This window comes from Nylanderia fulva, unplaced genomic scaffold, assembly GCF_048542155.1.
Source record: "Nylanderia fulva isolate GAGA-0341 unplaced genomic scaffold, ASM4854215v1 Scaffold904, whole genome shotgun sequence".
NCBI lineage: Eukaryota > Metazoa > Arthropoda > Insecta > Hymenoptera > Formicidae > Nylanderia > Nylanderia fulva.
Genome location: NW_028191031.1, coordinates 32,501 through 37,632, shown reverse-complemented (window position 1 = coordinate 37,632; position 5,132 = coordinate 32,501). Strand labels below are relative to the sequence as shown.

The following is a 5,132-nucleotide window of genomic DNA, read 5'->3' as shown; positions in this document are numbered from 1 at the left end:
ATTTTTTTTGGCAAGGCCAGTTCGCCACTAGTTTATGTGCTAAGATGTTGTCGCATAGTTACTTCAAGGAAAGAGCCTTTCGGTGTCCTTATGCCAGAGCCCCCGTTGGCCGCCGGAAGGTGAGCCCCAGACGTTGCCCGACTCTCACCACGAGGAGGTGGGGTTGGCCTTAAGAGAGTCATAGTTACTCCCGCCGTTTACCCGCGCTTGCTTGAATTTCTTCACGTTGACATTCAGAGCACTGGGCAGAAATCACATTGCGTCAACACCCGCGAGGGCCATCGCAATGCTTTGTTTTAATTAGACAGTCGGATTCCCCTAGTCCATGCCAGTTCTGAGCTGAGCGTTGAATGGCGGCCAAAGAGGACGACCACGACGGCTCGCGCCGCCACGGAAGCCTCGCAGCAAGGAAGATCCGCGGGAGGCCAAGGCACGGGACCGAGCTCGGATCCCGGGACCGGCGCGAGAACGCCGACCGTTCACCTCGCCCAGGCCCGGCACGTCAGCCAGACCCGCTTCCCGACCAAGCCCGACACGCCCCGCTCCTCAGAGCCAATTCTTATTCCGAAGTTACGGATCCAATTTGCCGACTTCCCTTACCTACATTATTCTATCGACTAGAGGCTTTTTACCTTGGAGACCTGCTGCGGATATGGGTACGAACCGGCGCGACACCTCCACGTGGCCCTCTCCTGGATTTTCAAGGTCCGAGGGGAAGATCCGGACACCGCCGCAACTGCGGTGCTCTTCGCGTTCCAAACCCTATCTCCCTGCTAGAGGTTTCCAGGGAACTCGAACGCTTATACAGAAAAGAAAACTCTTCCCGGATCTCCCGACGGCGTCTCCAGGTCATTTTGGGTTACCCCGACGAACACTCTTACGAGGGCCCGAATTGTATGCGGTTCCGCTGCCGGGTTCCGGAATAGGAACCGGATTCCCTTTCGCCCGACGAGCGTGTGTCTTTCGTATAATATTTATTATTATTTCTCGACACTCAAGTATATTGTACGCCGTCATTGACATAGGATTTCTCCTAGGGCTTAGGATCGACTGACTTCGTGTGCAACGGCTGTTCACACGAAACCCTTCTCCACGTCAGTCCTCCAGGGCCTCGCTGGAGTATTTGCTACTACCACCAAGATCTGCACCGACGGCGGCTCCAGGCAGGCTCGCGCCCAGACCCTTCTGCGCTCACCGTCGCGACCCTCCTACTCGTCAGGGCTTCGTGACGACGCGAGAGAAGACTAACGCCCGCTCCCGGTTGCCGCCCCACTTGCCGCTGACGGCAGAGTATAGGCTCGACGCTTCAGCGCCATCCATTTTCAGGGCTAGTTGCTTCGGCAGGTGAGTTGTTACACACTCCTTAGCGGATTCCGACTTCCATGGCCACCGTCTTGCTGTCTTAAGCAACCAACGCCTTTTATGGTGTCCCATGAGCGTCGAGTTGGGCGCCTTAACTCTGCGTTTGGTTCATCCCACAGCGCCAGTTCTGCTTACCAAAAATGGCCCACTTGGCACTCTGATCCAAAGATGCTCGTGGCTTCATAATTCAAGAAAGCCAGAGATCTCACCCATTTAAAGTTTGAGAATAGGTTGAGGTCGTTTCGGCCCCAAGGCCTCTAATCATTCGCTTTACCAGATGAGACTCGCGCGCGTTCCGTGCGGAACGGCCGAGTGCCAGCTATCCTGAGGGAAACTTCGGAGGGAACCAGCTACTAGATGGTTCGATTAGTCTTTCGCCCCTATACCCAGTTCCGACGATCGATTTGCACGTCAGAATCGCTACGGACCTCTATCAGGGTTTCCCCTGACTTCGTCCTGACCAGGCATAGTTCACCATCTTTCGGGTCCCAACGTGTACGCTCTGGGTGCGCCTCTTCTCGCGATGAGAACGAGACGCCCCGGGAGTGCGAGGCCGCATCGCGACGCGGCCCATCCTCCCTAGGTCGACGGCCAGGGCCGACCTTCACTTTCATTACGCTTTTAGGTCTCGCGACAAGTCCCAATGACTCGCGTACATGTTAGACTCCTTGGTCCGTGTTTCAAGACGGGTCCTAAGAGTACCCAAAGCAGTAGCGTCGCCGACCGGTATCGGTCTCCCGCGAGACCGCGGGAGAACGTTCGCAGGCCTGTCGAAGGTGTACCGTACTGTAACCAACAGCGGGCCAGGACCAGGGACGGCGCGAAGTCCGTAACCTCCGAGTACCGTGGCGCGCGCTTGCGACGGTCTCGACGCACCGTGAATAGTGCGGCCTGATACCTTGCGCGTACCGCCGAGCAGCCGGCCGGGCGACCGAGGGTTTGTCGCGTGCCGTTTTACCGGCGACGCGACAGACACCGCACCCGGGCCGTAGACCGACACCCAGCGGGTCGCGACGTTCTACTTGGGGAGAAGTGCACGACGACGAGCGCCGGACATCGGCGCACGGTAGCGTGCCCGCGCGCGAGCCGCAAGGACTCCGCGGGACATCGCCGACCGACGCGAAGCCAGCGCCGCTGACGATGAATCTCCCCGTTCGATCTTTTGGGTTTCTTAGGTTTACCCCTGAACGATTTCACGTACTCTTGAACTCTTCAAAGTTCTTTTCAACTTTCCCTCACGGTACTTGTTCGCTATCGGTCTCGTGGTCGTATTTAGCCTTAGATGGAGTTTACCACCCACTTAGAGCTGCACTCTCAAGCAACCCGACTCTAAGGAGAGATCCTCCCGAGGCGCGCACCGGTCGCTACGGGCCTGGCACCCTCTACGGGTAAGTGGCCCCATTCAAGATGGACTTGGACGCGACGCGGCACCTCGGGATAAGCGGATCCTCCCAAACACCACATTTTCCTGCGGCGGAACCGCGGGATTCGGTGCTGGGCTCTTTCCTGTTCGCTCGCCGCTACTAAGGAAATCCTGGTTAGTTTCTTTTCCTCCGCTTAATAATATGCTTAAATTCAGCGGGTAATCTCGCCTGCTCTGAGGTCGTCGCATAGTGAGTTTTCGTAGCCGTTTGCCTCCTCCGCGTCGCTCATCGTCGTCTCTCCTCTATAATATATATTATAAGAGGGAGAGAGAGAGAGCGTCGAACAAGAGAGCAGCAGCGGCAGCACACGAAATACGCGAGAAGGCAAACCGCACACACACTCGTTGGTGGTAATGGAGACGATATATCGCGGGGTTCGAGATTCTCGGCTCTCCCTTCTCTTTTATATACGAAATTCGGGCGGAATCGATTCGACGAGTACACGACGCGGCGCGCCGGTCCCCTTTTTTCGCTTTACGAAAATTTCGTGGACTCGGACACGCGGTCGGCTCGCGATTCAAAACCCTTCTCCGTAAAGAGGTAAAGGATTACGAATGCTCTCTCCGCCGGACGACGACGCGCCGTATATTTCTCCGTAATACCGTTATGTGTGCGGGCAAGGGCGCCTCGGCATAAGACGCGCGAGCGCTATCGCACCGAGAGACGCGGCACAGAGTGCGAGAGCAGTCCGGTCAGTCTGTGTGATGTACGGAGAGGAGAGACGGTGAGACAAGCGCTACCTACTTTCGGGAGACAACGACGCACGCGCCGCTTTAGGGAAAGCGGTGCCATTCACCGTCCTGACCCTTTTTTTGGTCGTTTGTTGCTCCCTTCGCGCGCGCTCTTACTCTCATCCCATTTCTCCTCGGCTCTCGCGTACACACACGACTTGGATACACAAACACGCTCCCCCTCTTAATTCGCGCAGCATTCTCTGGACGTGCGTTCGCCAACGTTTTACACGCTTGTGCGCTTCTCCTCCTCATTATTATTATTTCGGTGTGTCATTTCAGACGACGCCAGGATTTGCACCGCGGCCGGTCGGCGCGGCACAGACACCTCGGGCGAACGTCCAACGATCGCTCGTACGCCCATTGTAAGCGTTGCACAGGGCACAGGCGACGCGCGCGCCATTCTCTGGTCGCCCGCGTCGTGGCCGTGCGTGCTTTTCGGGCGCAAGTAGTTTAGGGGTACTAAAACGACCCTCAACCAGGCGTGGTCCGGGAATTGTATCCGTGGACCGCAATGTGCGTTCGAAATGTCGATGTTCATGTGTCCTGCAGTTCACAAGTTGACGCGCAATTAGCTGCGTTCTTCATCGACTCACGAGCCAAGTGATCCACCGTTCAGGGTAATCGTTCGAAATTTTTGCGTTCGCGAAGAAACGCGTTTCTCGTTCAACCATCGTGGTCTCTTCTCTCGGACGAGAGAGAGAGAATAATCGTGGTGGCTCTTCGATCAGCCTGTCCGCGCGCGTCCGAGGACGCGCGCGGACCGCCGCCTCCCGCCAGGGAAGGCTACGGCACAAAGATAGAGTTGTGTGTTTCTCGTTCGGAGCGTCTCTCCCGCAACGGGAGAGCCGGGGCGGAAGCTCTTTGAAGAAACCGTCGGACCGACACAGTTGACAGATTGGTCGAAATATCATCGATCCCTTCTCTGTGTTATATATATATTATAATAATATATGGGGGTCCTCTCGCTCGGCACTCGCGGTCGCACACCTTGTGTTCTCGGCACGCTGACCGCTGCCCCGCGACAACGGGGAGGGCGCGCGTCGACGAACGTCGTGGGTGCTGCACACACGCGTGCGCGGGCATAGGTTACCACCGGTTCGCGCTCAACGCCGAATCGACGCTCTGTGTGTGTGTGTGGCCGGAGAATGGCACACACACGAGCGTGATCGCGAAGCGTCTCGCTCCGAATCGTCGTCGAACACCGCCGGGCGCGCTGCTCTGCTTGCCGACTACTTTCGGTCAGAGAGGCGCGACGGCGTCCGTCGTTATATCAAAACACAACAACAAATTCCGTCAAATCCGTTATTTTCTTTTTCTCTGAGAGCGCCTTTTCAGCGCGTCCATTCAGTCGCCGACTGCTGCGAGCGCGCGTCTCTCCCAAAAGAGAGGACTCTCGACGCAGAGCAGGACCTCCGGAACGTTAATGATCCTTCCGCAGGTTCACCTGTGGAAACCTTGTTACGACTTTTACTTCCTCTAAATGATCAAGTTTGGTCATCTTCCCGGCAACATCGGCAATGCCGAGACATTGCCGCGCACCAGTCCGAAGACCTCACTAAATCATTCAATCGGTAGTAGCGACGGGCGGTGTGTACAAAGGGCAGGGACGTAA

At 56.8% G+C, this 5,132-nt stretch overlaps 2 non-coding genes and 1 pseudogene across 2 annotated transcripts in view; all 3 read right to left on the bottom strand.

The window, feature by feature from the left end:
- Positions 1-2,968, bottom strand: LOC146719646 (large subunit ribosomal RNA; annotated as a pseudogene; the record flags this gene model as incomplete).
- A 1,017-nt stretch (positions 2,969-3,985) lies between these two features.
- LOC114944356 (5.8S ribosomal RNA) lies at positions 3,986-4,140 on the bottom strand. Its single transcript, XR_003822165.2, has one exon. It is a non-coding gene; the product is annotated as a 5.8S ribosomal RNA (ribosomal RNA).
- An 801-nt stretch (positions 4,141-4,941) lies between these two features.
- Positions 4,942-5,132, bottom strand: part of LOC114944358 (small subunit ribosomal RNA) — a 1,922-nt gene continuing 1,731 nt past the window's right edge. The window contains exon 1 of the ribosomal RNA XR_003822166.2: positions 4,942-5,132. This exon is cut by the window's right edge and continues 1,731 nt beyond it. This is a non-coding gene — a ribosomal RNA (small subunit ribosomal RNA).